The sequence below is a fragment of the Coturnix japonica genome, chromosome 7, assembly GCF_001577835.2.
Source record: "Coturnix japonica isolate 7356 chromosome 7, Coturnix japonica 2.1, whole genome shotgun sequence".
Lineage (NCBI taxonomy): Eukaryota > Metazoa > Chordata > Aves > Galliformes > Phasianidae > Coturnix > Coturnix japonica.
This window is the reverse complement of record NC_029522.1, coordinates 15,661,325-15,676,772: the sequence shown is the minus strand read 5'-3', so window position 1 is coordinate 15,676,772 and position 15,448 is coordinate 15,661,325. Positions and strand designations below refer to the sequence as shown.

General features: G+C 37.4%; 1 protein-coding gene across 6 annotated transcripts in view; it reads left to right on the top strand.

Moving 5' to 3' along the window:
- RAPGEF4 (Rap guanine nucleotide exchange factor 4) overlaps positions 1 to 15,448 on the top strand; it is a 135,775-nt gene that overhangs the window by 29,685 nt on the left and 90,642 nt on the right. The window contains exons 1-2 of one of the 6 annotated variants that reach the window (XM_015868502.2): positions 2,868 to 3,076; positions 5,484 to 5,548. The exons of 4 other annotated variants lie outside the window; for them this stretch is intronic. The gene's annotated coding sequence lies outside the window, so the exon portion shown is untranslated. Of the gene's footprint in view, positions 1 to 2,867; positions 3,077 to 5,483; positions 5,549 to 15,448 lie in introns of those variants that run through there. One more of the 6 variants, XM_015868501.2, reaches the window with a different exon arrangement.

Here is a 15,448-nt window from a genome sequence, read left to right as displayed (position 1 = left end):
AAAATTTTATATGTAACTATTCATATTTTTTTCTGGAATTCCATCATAGTACTATAAATTATCCGAAATCCAGAATTTTCTGAACCTGTCTTTCATTTCTACCTGGACCATACTAAACTTGATATTTGCTAGCAGTATTTTCTGCTGGAAGTTGATAATTGTTGCAATAACTGCTGCTCGTTTATGTTAAGTGAGGTGGTTGTTGTAGTTAAACTTTTATAAGTATCTACATAGAAATGGGAATTATAGTGGTAAGTAATGTGCCATGTACTTTGAACTATGTTCAGGATTGTTCCTATCAACACTCACTCAGTAGTTCTACTTAAATGTCTCACTTGAATTTTTCCAAATTGACTTTTTCCTAAGCAATCCTTATTCCTCAGAGACCTATGCATCACTTTAATATTTTGACTACTGTTTCTACCACTTCTTCCTCTAGTGCTTTTATAATGTTATGAATTTGTTTTCTTTCTGAGACTTAGTATACAAAAAACCGGAAAAAAGCCCCCTGCCTTCAAGTACTTCTTTAGACTCCTCTTTTTTGTGTTGCCTTGTTTCATTACATTTGGTTTGCAGTCATGTAACTGGTTTTTAATTTGCATGACAATATTTCCACTCAAGGCTATAGCTTTCTAGCTATACTGATGTCCAGGTATGTGACAGTTACTGCAGCTCTTTCTTTTACTGCTTCAGTGGTTTGAAAACTAAAAAGTAAAGCTTGTGATTGTTGCTGTTGATGTGAGGAGTGAGCTTTTTAATCCAGTGGAATTCATGTTTTTTCCCTTGCTTATGGAAAATATTTTCCAAGGATTTCTGATTTTGTACAAGTTGTAACAACAAAATGTAATGGTATGTTGGTGGGGAGGTTCAACCTCTACTGCCATACCACCACTATCTGCCCCTGTCCTTGTAGACTAAAGTAATAAAGTAGGAGGCATTGCTTTTGGAGCAGCCCTTAAGGAGCTGTGGGTGTCAGGAGGTGTTCAAGGTCAGGTTGGACTAGGCCCTGGGCAACCTGAGCTGGTGCCTGATTTAGTGGCTGATGAGAGCCCAGCTGGGATTTGGAACTAGATTATATTTAAGATCCCTTAATAAAGTATATATTTTCCCTTCCAACCCAAGCCATTCCATGATTCTGTATTTCCCCTTACCAATGGTTAGAAGAGGCAAACTCAGACTGGGTTAGATATGGCGAAGGGCTGCTATGGTAAGAGGAGATGGAGAGTCTATTTTATATCTCAAGACTAAAAGAACATATCTTGTCTGTTGATGTGAAAACTGATAAGAAATGAGGTTGGCTTTTATATATTTATAAAACCATCATTCAGGCGAAAAAGCTGTTAAACAGTGCTGTTCAGGGGCATGTTGGCATTAATGCAGCTTGGCTATGTATTAGGAGCATCTCTCTGACCATTAAGAATGAGGCTCTGAAACAGCCTTCTAGTGGGATTATAGGGGCAAAGAAAGTCCCTGAATGGGTCTATTTATAGTGGAGTCGAGTGTTTTTAGGCTCACTATGTACTTGGAATAGTGCTGCTGATGCTGTGCTTATACAACACATTTCAGTATTTTGGCTAATATGCTTTGCTTATTTTCCCTAGTTCAGGAAAGGCATGGATGAGTCTTAGAAGCTGTAGCCAAGGTAGCTGTGCTCCTGTGGTAAACTTAAAAATATACATAAAATGCAGAAAGCACTTTAAAATGGATATTACTATATTTTGCCACAGCAGAATTTAATATTAGATCAAAAATAGCCCCTCTTTGTTTTAGGATTTATTGTAAAGCAGTAAACTAATTCTATTTCCCCCTTTCCTTGTTTTCTGTTTAGGGTAAGGTGCTCCATGTACTGTTTGTTTAAAATGGATGCTGATAATAAACAGAGGATAAGCCTTTGAGTAGGTGGAATTTATGTGCTATTTAATTATTACCAATGTTTGAGTGGTACGTATTTCTTGGTTAATATTCAGCCATGGCATTTGATTTTTAGAGGATTACTTATCCTCTATGATCAGGAAGAGTAGCAGTTAAGAGCAGCAGTGATGTGAGTCATTTTGACAGTGAGCAAACTTGTCAGGATGTTCACATTTTCAAGACTAGATGGTCTAAGACATCCATTTTTTCCTAAATATTTTTCAAAGTCCTAATGAAAATTTAAATAGCTGTGTCTTGAATTGAAAAGATCATGAATTAACAATTGCTTTTTACTCCTAAAATACTTCTTGTTTACTGGAAAGTCACAATAATAATAATAATGTTCAGTGAAGTTCTTTGTAACACTTTTAATAGCTAAATTTGACAGTCCCATAGTGTAAAATGTCAGTTGCACAGAGAAAAGAGAGAATTCATAATGAAAACATACACTGTAAGGCAGTGAGATCTTTTTTTTTTTTTTTTTTAAGCTGAATGAATTAATGTGAAGCTCCTTTAAGCCCCAGCCTTTTTTTTTCTTTCCCTCTGTAAATTCTGTTTGTATTAATTTCACATTGACCAGATTGGTATAAATGAGTTTTACTGTGTGCATATGATACCTTTGTGTTAGAATGTAAAAAGTCCATGGTTTTTGGCTGAATTGTTTGTGTATTACAGCTGCTTCTTGCCTAGAACCATCTGCATAGGAGAATTTTCTTTTAACAGTAAATAATGCAAAGATTATAGCAGACTTACTGGAACCAATCTTCTATATTTCTGACTACTGTTCTTGCTAAAGATATAAAAACAGAGGCTCAGTGGATCAAAATGTGGTATTTGTGTGAGAATACCTTCTTTGCAGTTCTTCTGGAGAGAAAAGAAAAATCTGTGCTGTGTTCACTGGCTCTTTAATTCGAATTGCCAATGATAATGCAGAGCCTACTGCTAAAGAAAGGTAGGATGCAGAGGCAGAAACATTAGAGCTAATCTGCTGCAGAAGGACTAGATAAATCAGCACAGCTCTCATACATCACTAAGAGAGAAGCTGATTGCAACTTGACCATGTGCCTAAGTGGTCACATCAGCAGCAAGAACACAGCATGGATAAAAAAACTAAAATGTACCCTTAGGGCTACTTGCTGTGTGGGACCCATAATAACACATCAATGTAAGTTTAAGATTTCTTTATTTTTTGTTTTCTTCTGTAATTATTGATGTTTACAAAATTACATTTATTTTGCATAGATTTGGAGTGAAGTATAATGCTGAACAGCTAATAGTTGGATAATGTTTGTCTGTGAATAATAATGGGCTTTATTGCTGTCTGATCGTAGCTCTTTTTTAAGGATGTTTTAATATTTAATCTTAACGGTCACATCTCAGAAAATGAATAAGCTTTTGGGTGAGATGATAGCGAGATCTCTTCTTCATCTGTTGTCTTACATTTCTAAAGGGTTTGATAGGCAGAGTGCCACAAATATGTATTACTTTTCCTGGGAGATTTTTTTGCATTGGTTTTTCTATTTCTGTTAAGAAAAGTACTTATAAGGAGTGATTTCTGTGGTCCTTTTTGTATTCCTGAATTATGCACAGATGGTAATTTTCAGACAGTTTTAAAAATCTGTGCAATTGTTTAATTTAATGTCACTTGAGCATCTGCAGAAGGGAAGGCAGGGATAACATGGAAACTGAATAAGCATTGATTGCTAGTCTGAAAATTAAATTGTAAAAGTTTTAGCGGTAAATCTGATTTCAATTTTGTTTTTTTTTTTTTTACTAAATTAAATTATCATATTTAAATTCAGACTATAATATAGCAAACAAATGTGTGAAAGTATCCTGGTTAGCCCATATTTCTAGCTCTGTCATACTGTAGAGATACTGTTAATTGTTGCTGACAGGAATCTCTTAACTGTAGAAATTGGAGCAGTGTGTTTAATACATGGAAAAACAGATTATTGTTATTAAGGTGATGCTTTGTTCAAAGAAAAAACGTGTTTGATTAAAAACTGCTGTGGTGGAATCTTATGCTTTGTCTCCTGACTTTGGGGAAAGGGAAAGGAAAATCCAAAATAGCTTTTGCTGTGCCCTTTTGAAAATAGGGAAAGTTTGGAAGCACTTCACAGTACTAAACAGCAAAAAAGATTCCAAACCCAAACCAACACAAAACAAAAAAACCAAAAAAAACCCAAAAAACCACTTTAAAGGTTTTCTTAGGATGTATCAGTGAAAAGATACAGAAGAATACCTGTTTATTTTGTATTTTGCAGTTGTAAACAAATATAATAACAGGAGGCTTAGAAACAGATGTAGCTTGCATTTAATATATTAATGAGTTGTTTCTGTGGCAATTCTAAACTGTAGGTTTAGTTGTATGCTTTTTTCCCCACTTTGTAGAGCTGAAATACTCAGAAAGTGGACCAGTTTCAGGTCTTGAGGTGCAGATACTTTCCTTTTGACTAATGCCTATGCAAAGTAAATGTTTATCTATTTATAGTTGTAAGCTAATGAGACGAACAAGGAGGTGAGATTGGAAAAAGGTTATGGTGAGGCTTTATTAAAAAAGAAAAGCCATTCCTCTCAGCAAAACATATAAACAACCTGACCAACTGGCAGATGAAATATGGTCCAAGTGGGGTGTTGATTTCTGCCCAGAAAATGCATATGCATGATCACACAGGCTATCAGTTGTACTCGTTCCCTGAAGCTGCTGAGTTTCTATTGGGAATCCATAAACTGAACATTCTCACTGGAAAAATAACAGAAAATAAGAGTAAAGCTGTATGGAAACAGCTTTCTTTATGGTGGATTGGAAGTTTCTTGGACACTGTTTCATGTGTTCTCATGTACCCAGTGTAGCATTAAGATGTAAACTCAGTGACAGATTCCTGTATTTTTCACATATGGCAACAGTGTAATCATTCTGTTCCTGTTATTATAATCTACTTGTGAATCAAAAGCCTTTTTTTTTTAAATTTTTTTTTTTTTTTTAACTGAGTTCATTGTAACAGCAGCAGGTTACTCTGGTTTATAAAGATAATAAAGCAAGCATGTAGTCTTCCTCCATTTGTACCTGGACAAAATCTTTAAAGATACATTCTGGAGTCATAGTGAACAGTTCAAAAGTGCTACATAATCTGTAGTTGTGTTCATAGTGTGATCTTACACAGAAGTAAATTTTTACATTGTTTTTTACATTGTTTCTATGAGGTTTACTGTGTAGCTGCCTTTAGATCATGTGCTAAATGAATTGCACTGTATATGACAAAACTGGACTTGGGTCATTGTTTTCTTTTCAGCTGATGAGATAAGCCTGAGTGCATTTTGGAGGCTGAATTTGGCTCTGTGTATAGTTTGTGTTAGTCAAGAGAAGGCACGTGCTTTCACTCTAAGTGAAACTCCTGAGTTTATCTATTTATTATGCTGTATTTCACCATTACCTTTTAGATCTTTCACTGGACTCCAATCTGGTCTTCATTTCCACTTTCTTTTTTAGTCAATAAATTAATGCTAATTATATTTTCTTGTGCTTAAGGGGAAAGTATGCTAATGGATATCATTCCCTGCACTTTCAGAGCAGCAGGGGATTCACTGATGCTGACTTCAGGATATTGAATTTGCTTAGACCTATGATGTTCAGGTAACAATATACACAATATTCTTGTTCATGTTGAGTATGGTGGAAAAGCTTCTGTTTACCAATGTGACCAATGCAGTGCCTAATCCTTAAAGCTTTGTGCATCCTATGGTGGTCTCAGGAAAAATACCTGAGTATAATCATAGGAATTCAAACTGTTTTGATTAAATAATATTTATTTTAGTTTTCTGTCCATAAAACAATACAACTTCCTTTTGAAACTGAAAGTCTGGCTTCTTCTGTCTCAGTGCTGATCTCTGAAGAAAACTATATTGTCCCAGGGAGAGGTCATTCAAGTTCTATGACACCAAAGGAGAGCATGCACTCCTTTTTTGCACAACTTTTTTTGTTGTGTTCCTGTCCCAAATCTTTCCAGTAGTGCTGTCAGGGCTAAGGTGTGACCTGGCTGTCCTTCTTCGTCCTTGTCCTTTTTGGGCTGTAGTCACCTCTGTGCAGAGATTCTGTTTCCCAACTAGCCTAACAACCTTAGGAACTGCAGTTCTTTGAAGAATGCCAGAGAAGCTCCTGTCTTCTTTTATCCATGCAGGCCTAAGAGCTCACTGATTTCTTCCACAAGTTCAGTAATCACAAATCCATTCACTGGACTGTTCGAATACTCCTTAACACCACTGACTTCCTGTGTATTAACTCACAATCTGTGGTATATAAATTAACTGCAGATCAACTCACTCTTTTACGCCTGTTACTGCCTGAAGTACACCTGGGAAACTATGTTGGACAATTTTGCTCTCAGACAGCATTGCACATCCTGTGAAGGGAACATAAATGATAACTGTCTCAACAAACTGAATTATGGTCCAATATCATTTTCTTCTGTGAAAACAGTGAATCTCTGGAAGAAGCAAGATAATTTTTTTTATGTAATTTGACTGAAGTGTAAGCAGGTATCCATTTCTGTTGACAGGAAAACTGAATTATTTTACACCCTGATTATATCCTTCAGCCCAATCTTGAATCCTGTTTTGAAAATCACTGAATATTTCTGAACTATTATGGAAAAAAATCATACATGGAAAGGAGTTATCTTGATATTTCTCCTCACTTTCACATTGTCTTCCCAGCCTTGCTAAATGCTGCATTTGAAGTATTTCTTCTAGAACATTGTGCACTGCATGATGCCAAACTGATGGAACATGTAGCAGTGATCTCAAACAGGTTACTCCTAAGGACAGCCACTCAGCTGATTTTTCATTCTTGTTTAATGGAGACTTATAATGAAAATGTTTGAAGAGGGGATCCTGCAGACTGGTATCTAACACTCTTATTCAGTGAAAATTCTCATGAGGGTGACGGTAACTTGTTAAGTTTTATGAAGCTTTCAGCAATTTCTGTTACCTCTCTGTTATTATCCTGGAAAGTAAATAGTTACATATTGGGTAACCATATGGATGATATGTTGGTGTATTTTAAGAAGATTGCTCAGATGGCTCAGAGCCCATAGTGACAATGCCAGGATTTTTATGTGCTGAAAATCTAAACAAATATCTAAAAGATGGAGGGGGGAGGGAGGGGCAACCACAGAAAAGAAGAGGAAGCAATAAAATGTTTGCCATCAGCATTGACGATAGGGATCAAGGCTGTGGGAGAAGTATCCTGTGGCTTCTTGTCCTACAGGTGGGCTGTCTTCCAGTTAGCTTCTTGCATGAGCTGTGGGTGCACATGGGCAACTGTTCTTTATTTCCAGCCACAGTTTGAGGCTGCTGGTGCTTTCTTGCCTGCTCCTGCCTCTATTTTGTGTTCCCTCACTGACTGTAGCTAAACTTTGCAGGAGAAAGGAAAGAGGTTGAACTTTTCACTTGAGGTGAAACACCATTTCTCAATTTAACAACTTAGCCTGACAACTTGGTATAATAAGAGGGCAGTGAATAATCTAGCATTCATTTCTTTGGAGAAATGATGGATGGTGGAAGACGGGAGACAGAAAGGGAGGCATGGGGAAAAATACAAGGAAGATTCTTGGGATACTGTGTAATTCTGTAAGGACAATATCTGTCACCATTTTTGTTCAGTACTTAAACACTGCTTATACATATTAGCAATCTGTCAAGTGAGGAAGGACCCTGTCAACCCACTCCCCTCACTGCACTGTAAATGTAAGCTTGTTGAAGGAAAGGAAGTGTTTGAAACACTGACACTTTCATCTTTTAGTCAGGATTTATCATGATCTGAAAATCACGTAATTCTCATAGCAAAGTTTTAGATGTTTTAAAGCCTGGCAGTTTTTTCATCCAGCAAGCAGATTTGAGAAACACCCAGGCAACGAGCCTTCTCTCAGACTAGACAGAGTGGGCTGCTTTATATCAGGAGCTGCATTTCCTAGTTTGCTTCCTCTGCCAGAAATCCTTTTGCCAGAAACTGTCATTTGAGCTTTTATCTGTTTTTGTGGGAAGGAACTTAACCATCCTAGTTACATTGCCATCACTACAAGAATAGTTCTTCAGGCTGCAAAAGGCTATGGAAAAGTGATCACTGCACACAAATGCATAATTTTCCCAGGCCATAACTGAACAACAATAGACTTGCCTGCTCTATTTCATAGAGGGAGATACTTCAGTACAGATCTATGCTTTTAATCTAAAGCAACCTGTGGACAATTCTGAACAAACAGGTTGGCAAGTATGATATTCTTATGCCTATTACAACTTTTGCTTTACTTTTAGGTATGCTATTAGCTGTCACAACTGTTTTCTGTTGCTGGATCTTTTTGAGGGACTTTTTGAGTACAAGTTGGATTTTTTTTTTTTTTTTTCAGGAACAACAAAAAGAAATAATCATGTAGCAACACAGTTTTTCAATGAGTTTTGTTATGAGCATCAAAATTCTGCATTCTTTAATCTCAGTAGGTATACACAAACCACACTGGCTTCAGTGGAAAAGCTCTTGTATGTATTTGAGTGGAGAATTTGACCAGGAGTGGTTTGCAATGTATAAAGCAAGCTGGAAGCATCAATATACATTAGGCAGCTTATCTTTTATACTGTGTGATAACTGTGTTTCTGATTGCTGAGCTTTTCATGGGTAGACTATATGTTAGTAGGGAATATTTGAATGTCACTGTGGAGCTCAGGTTCTGAGCAATGTGCGGTGCTTGAGAGTCAGAGAGATATGTTTCATTTGCTGCTTCTCACATCAAGAATTGCTACTGTGGTAAATGGCAACATTCCAGATTGCATCTCAGTCACATGGATTATTCCCTGGAGCAATGCTTTACTGGAAAAGGGAATGTAGAGTGTTTGGATTTTAAGTTTTTATTGTTATTATTATTATTTTTTGCAGTTTTGGTGTTCTCACCCAAGAACAGTCAATGCTTCATGCAAGTGTAGCTGCTGAAAGTCTGTTGTGTGTTTGCTCTCTGTGAGACTGTGCCAGAGATCAAAGTAACAAATTGTGTATAATCTTTTCTTCTTCCTCCCCTCCCCCCAGCTCTGAGATTTGTAATGTGCTAATAACTGCATCACAGTGATGACTGAAATATTTACTGTATTTGATGCACATGTACTGTGGTTGATTTTGAATGAGCCTAGCACCTATCCAGAAGATCCTGTGATGTCTAGGGAGCAGTGGTGATAGTAGTGGAATGGGGTGTTGCAAAATGAGAAGGTTCAGCAGGAGTGAAGCAGACATTTCCTGAAGAAGATAAAGCACTGGAAGACAAACAGAAAGCTGCTAAAGCTATATGGCTCTCTCTTCAAATACATGGAGAGCAAGTGGTCAAATGTAGCAGCCTATGTGTATTCTTTGTTGTTTTGAGGGTGTCTGTTCCCATTGAGCAGTCTTGAGGGCACTGATGCTTTTCAGCCACCTAATTCACTGTATTTTTTACTCACATATGCATATAATCCAAATAATTTAAGCACAAAAATCCTGTGCAGAAAGGATTTTATGAAAAGCCTTGGATGTTAATGCTCCAGAGGAGACTCGGTATCTCCTGGGATTAATGAGTAGGTGGGAGGAGTTCATCGCCTCAGGCAGAGCCTGGGGCCTTTAATTCCAGCTAGTCATTAATCCCTGTATAATGCCCTATGCTGATGCCACAGTTCCTGTTATAACACAGAAATAGAACTGACTGACCTATGGATTTTGATGGGTTATGTTATTTTTCCAATGATTGCTTATACTTCTAAATTATCATCTCTATGGTGTTGAACAGAGTTCTTTGTATCTTTCCAGAGATGATGCATTGTACATTACTCACGTGGAAGCCTGAAGTGGTGTTATTAGAATTCCATTATGCCCTCATCTTTAAATAAACATGGAAGTAGTCTTCAGAAAGAAAAATTGATATCAATACTCTTTAAAGAGTGTTAGCATGTGCTTTCATATCTAGAGTAAATGGAAATCGAACATAAAGTTCTTTTATTCTCTGGTTGCCAAGTAAGGTGAAGTGCAATTTAAGTAGCATTTGGTTTGTTTAGGGAAAAAAAAAACAAAACAACACACACATGCACAAACAACAAAAAAAACCCAACCAAACTCCTGAAGTATTAATGAAGTTAATTCCATACCCAAATACATATAATGATAATGGACAGACTAGTTATAGGCTATTTAGAAGCAACTGACATTGTGTGCCTTTTATGTATTTTCTTGTATACTCAACAATATACAATAAACGTATTGCTGTGCGGATCTCAAAGTGCAGGGGAAAAAAGTTCAAGACCAAAACAGCCTCCAGCTTAGCAGGTCATGTGAACACACATGACTCTAAGCAGGCATGGTGTTCAGCTAGGAAACAGCAGCTGTAAGAAATGCCAGAATGCTAGAATTGTGCCTCTGTTTAATTTTTCTTTAAGATACTTCTTTGCAAGAAGAAAGTTATTAATCTGACCTTTACATAGGTTCCTTCTTTATCAGGGATCCCAAAGCATTTTACAATTACTGAGTTTTGGTGTTGACGTGTGTATCAGAAGGAAAGTTAATTGCGTAATGCTTGCACAGAGCTTTGAAAATGTAGAAATGCCACTACAGCTGGGTCCGACTACTCCATTCTCTGAAAAACCATGCAGGAGTACTGCAGAGCAGCTCAGGTCAGTAAGTGTGGGCTACTTTGCTGAATATATAGGTGAGTTAATAAAGTTAGACTGTAGGCAACAATGGTAGATGGCTTTAAAAGGAGAATAAGCTGAGCTTTCTGTAATTAGTGCTTGCGGTGAAGATGCGGATTGTATTAGTGAAATGTTAAATTCCTGTACCACGTTGGTTCCAAGAAATAGGGTATGAGTTGTATGGGGCTGATTTAGAATAAATAAATAACCACTTCCTAAAGAGATCTGTCTGGGCTCACTATTTAGCCAGCTGGGCCTTGTTTAGTATATAAATTCAAACTTGCTTGCAGCAAAGCATGTTGAGGCATAGAAAAGGAGGAAGTTTAGGATAGATTGTCTCTTGGTATATATTAAATGTGTCTGAAATGTGTAGCATATATTCATAGGAGAAGTTGTATTTAAACCTCAGAATATGTATTGTGAAAAAGATAACATGGTATGTAATATATATTACTTTGTTAACTCTTGTGCTCATTTCATGTGCTGAGCCTAGTCTTACATTTTACGAAGACTAGTTGGAATTCAGTTGTGATTGCTTGTTCTAATATTTATATCACCTTTCTGTGAAAAGCAGCATTTTGAAAACAATTGAGTTTCGGTCATCTGTGTGTAATTTCTTTTCCTTGCTTTAGCTTTCTTTGCTGTTACAGTTCAGCATGCTGCTGTGCAGGAGGAGGAGATATGGAGGAAGAAGGAGGCAGCAGCCCTCTTTGCTCTGCTCACTGCCCATTTTCCCACTTTCCACTAGCTGTTTTCTGTACTGTTTCAGGGCTGTTAGAGGAAAAAAGTAGGGGGTGAGAAAGGAAGAGAAGGGGAGGACAAATTGAGACTAGGAGGAAACCTTTGCTCTCTGGATCACTGTAAGGCAAACATACATCCATTCACCCCTTTGAGAATCACTGTTATGTAAATTAGACAATTTTAGGGCATGATGAGGATTTCCACTTTCATAAACAGAGGTTAGCTAATAACCTCTTGATTTCATTTCTTGGTGAACTAAGAATTTGTGAAGACATGAGAAGATAAAACTGAAAAACTGAAAAGTAGTCCATGGGTGGAAACTGCATTTGTGTGGTGGATCGGAAGCTGAGATGATCCTGGTGTTCCTCAAGGCTATGGGTGAGGCTTTACTAAGTGCTTTGCATTGGCCAAACCGGAGGAGGGTGGTTCTGCCAGGCTACATGTGCAAGGTTCTGCAAACTTCCTATGGAAATAGGGAACTATACCTTTATCCCAGGATCCTGAAAACAGTTTGCTTCATCTTTTCTTAGCAAGTTCAATGCTTGTTAGCTTCTGTCATCCTCAGATTTGTGTTTCAAAGGTTGTCTTATGGATGGAAATGTCTGAAACTGACAGGAGAGTATATTGGAAATCTGTGCAGACCTGATTTGGAGTTTAATTTGTGTTGGACATAAATAGAGAGCTGAAGTACTAGTGTATAGAGGAACATCTGGAAACCCCTGAGTTAGACCCTTCCAAAGATAACAGTGACTTCCTGCTCCATGTCTGAAGTGTTGCAGAGAGACACCAGCAGTACTGATGTGCTGTTTCTAAATAGATGTATTACTGCAGTTTGAGGCTGACTTATTATTTGAATAGATCTAGTCTGTTTCCTTTTTCTTTGAAATGATCTTTTCCTGAATATTTTTAAACTTCCTTCCTGAAGTTTGCTTTTTTCCAGTTTCCAAAATTAGATCAAGTCACGTTTCCTCGTGAAGCTTCTGGTGTGAGGAGGCACTGAGGTTACGCAGCCCCTAGTCTGAAGGTCCCTGTTCCAGTAGGTGTTCAGTGCTGTCATGTGCTCTATTCCAAACCAGTTGGACAATGGCAAACTTCAAAAGTTAATGCATGTATTGGCTACTCTCCTATGCCCCTCTGCTTGTGCATTCCACTTCTTGCTTGATGTTGCTGAATCTTATTTGTTTAAGGTACCATTTAATCCATAACTTGTGTGCTGCATTCTTGTTTGACCTGATAGCTGTTAAACCAAAGAAGTTATTTTAAAAAATGGGCTTGTCAAATAGAGTGCATCTTGTCTCTTCAAAGACCTCTGAGATTTTTTGATTAAAATGTAACTGCAGCATTAAAATGGATGCCCTGTGTCTTTTCATAAATGGATGACTAGTGAACTTGTGGACTGTCTAGCTTTTAATTGGCAAATTATTCACTGAGTGTTTCATGGGGAATTGTAGGAGAGGGTGAGGAGTTAGTTGCTTTTCAGATAAATTCATTACTGCTTTTATTTCTGGTGATAGCTTGAAGTTGATTAAATCCCCAGATAGTTCCACAGACTCAGTTTAAAATTTCTCATGCAAAATGTGAAAGAGGGCATGCTTAAAAACATGTAATAAAACCCTGGGCTTGAGGTGGGCAGCCCCACATCAAAATGGAGTGTTAGGCTTCTGGTCATCTCAGCCATGGCTGTGCTCACGACTAGTCTTTTCCTCTATTTGCCTGCTTCTTTCTTCATGAGCTCCAGCAAATGACTGGCTGATAAAATTTGCTCTCAAAAGGGCTTGGGGTCCAAATGCCTGCCAGTTTTTTGTTTTGTTTTGTTTTTTTTTACTCTGACAGATAATAAGTATGGCCAAATCTTTAGATACACTTATGTTCTCTACTGAAGACTCTAGAAAAGTCAGTGCAGAAAGGAAAAAGAGTGAATAGACATGCTGTAAACTTAACCTAATGCACTACTGGAACTCTTCAATTCTATATCTCTCTATGGGAAAAGAGCATGGCATCAGGGTATTAGGACAAGGAAAGAAGCATAGTTTGAGTTGATTGAATTTTATTTTGAGTTTAAGTGTTGTGATAGTGCTTAATAGGCTATCTCATTTGGTGCACATGATTTTGGTTTTGCTGTTTTTGTTTATCTCAATAATGTAATCTAACGTTACAGGGCATAGTTATGTTTATGATTCTAAGGTCTCTGGAAATAGATCTGCATGAGTATGTCTGTCCCTTTGTTGTTTTGGGGCTCCTGCTAAGGTGTTGGACTGATATTCTTTTCTCAGTAGTCTGCCATCCACTTATTTATAGAACCAGAATGACTCATAACTAAACAGCAAAGCCAAAAGAGCTCTTATTATTTCAAAGTTACGTTTCAAACCAGAAATGTTGATAAAAGTATGATTTGCAGATAGCCTACAGGGCTTAGGTGCTCCTTATCCTGTGAACAGCCCAAAGGGTAGCAGTGATGTCTCATCAGGGATTCTTTGACCTTCTTTGTTATTTGGAAGACAATCAATTGGAAGAGTCTGACCAAACTGGGTATTCAGCTTTGTACAGATGGAGACAGTGAGGTGGGATGTGCAAGTTCAGGGCAGTTAGGAGAATTAACTACTATTTTAGTTTTCTTTTGGTGGTAAAATTGACATTTTAATAAGTAAGATTATACAATTAGATTGTGAATCACCATTGTGCTAGATGAATAAATGTTTCTTTTCTAGTGTTAATTAAATTGCTTCAGTAAGGTGCTCTAAATGCAGTATGGAGGAGTGATATAGGCAATATGTACGTGTGTGTAGGTCATCATTTGCATTGAAACATTACAGAGATTTTGTAAGATTAATAAATATATGTTAACACTGGGTAGTCAAACCAACTGATCTGTTCCTATTTTAGTGTTTCGCATTGCTTTGATTTTTTCAGCGAATGCCTAACTGGAGGTGGTACTGTGCAGAAAAAATGTGGTTATTTTCTTGGTTTACTAAGGGGCTGATTGCAGTGTTGTCTCAATCTGCCTCATCCGTTTTTAGCTATTCTTTTTCTGTCTGCAGCAATTTCCAAAATTTATTCATTCATCCACTCACATCTTTGCAGACCTGGCCATTAAGTTGGCATGCTGGGCACAGGAACAGGAACCAACAGCTGGCAAACTGTTGGTCGCTGTTGTATTTAATGCTTTCCATTGTAGAATGTATGGGAATGTGTGGAGTTGGATGTAATCTCCATTTGCAGAATCTTCAGGAAAGGAATTTCAAGAAATAAGATTTACAAACACAGTAACATCACGCATGGCCATACAGTCCCATCAGTGCCTGCTACAGTGTTTTAAAGCTGGGTGTGTACATAATCATATGCCAGTGTATGTCCAAATTTTCAAGATGATTTAAAATGGTTGCCTGAACTACTTGAAGTGTAAACTAGATATAGTTATACCTGAGTGCGTAAGCTTAGCATTTGTGATCTTTGACACAAACCTAACTATGTTAGGGGAAGAACTTTTCAGAAAATATTTTGATATAAAGAAAAACTGTGTTGTTGTATATTTTGTGTGTGTTTGTGGTCTCAACTGTGATAACTGATCATTTATGTGGCTAACATAACAGTCCTCAATTTTATCATGCTGCTTTGCCTTTTCAAAATCAATTATTTCTGTCACCTCTTAAGAGGTAACAGAAGAGCCAGGAAGCACTTTCCAGCAATGTGACAGATATATTTTTAAACCTAGCACAGGGTCGTCAGAGGTTTTGGATCTTGGCTGACCTCATCACTGGATAGGAATGCCCCAGCCACGGCAGTCCGGCTGTCATCATCACTATAGGTCTGCTCCCTGTGGAAATTTCTAGGATTGATCCTATGACCCAGTAATGAGACATGCAATAGTACCTCACTTGCTTAAACAATTTGAATTGCAACAATAGCAATAGCTGAGTGAAAATTGATTTAGAAAGAAACGCACGTGGTAGATTAAATTACTGGCCTAAAATAAATACCTGAACTGTAGGTATGTTATATTGAACTCAGGCAGAGTGGAGCCCTGGCAGGAATATATGGTCTCCACTGCTGGACAGAAATTATTTCAGTCATAAAGAAATTGTAATTAAAATTCCTG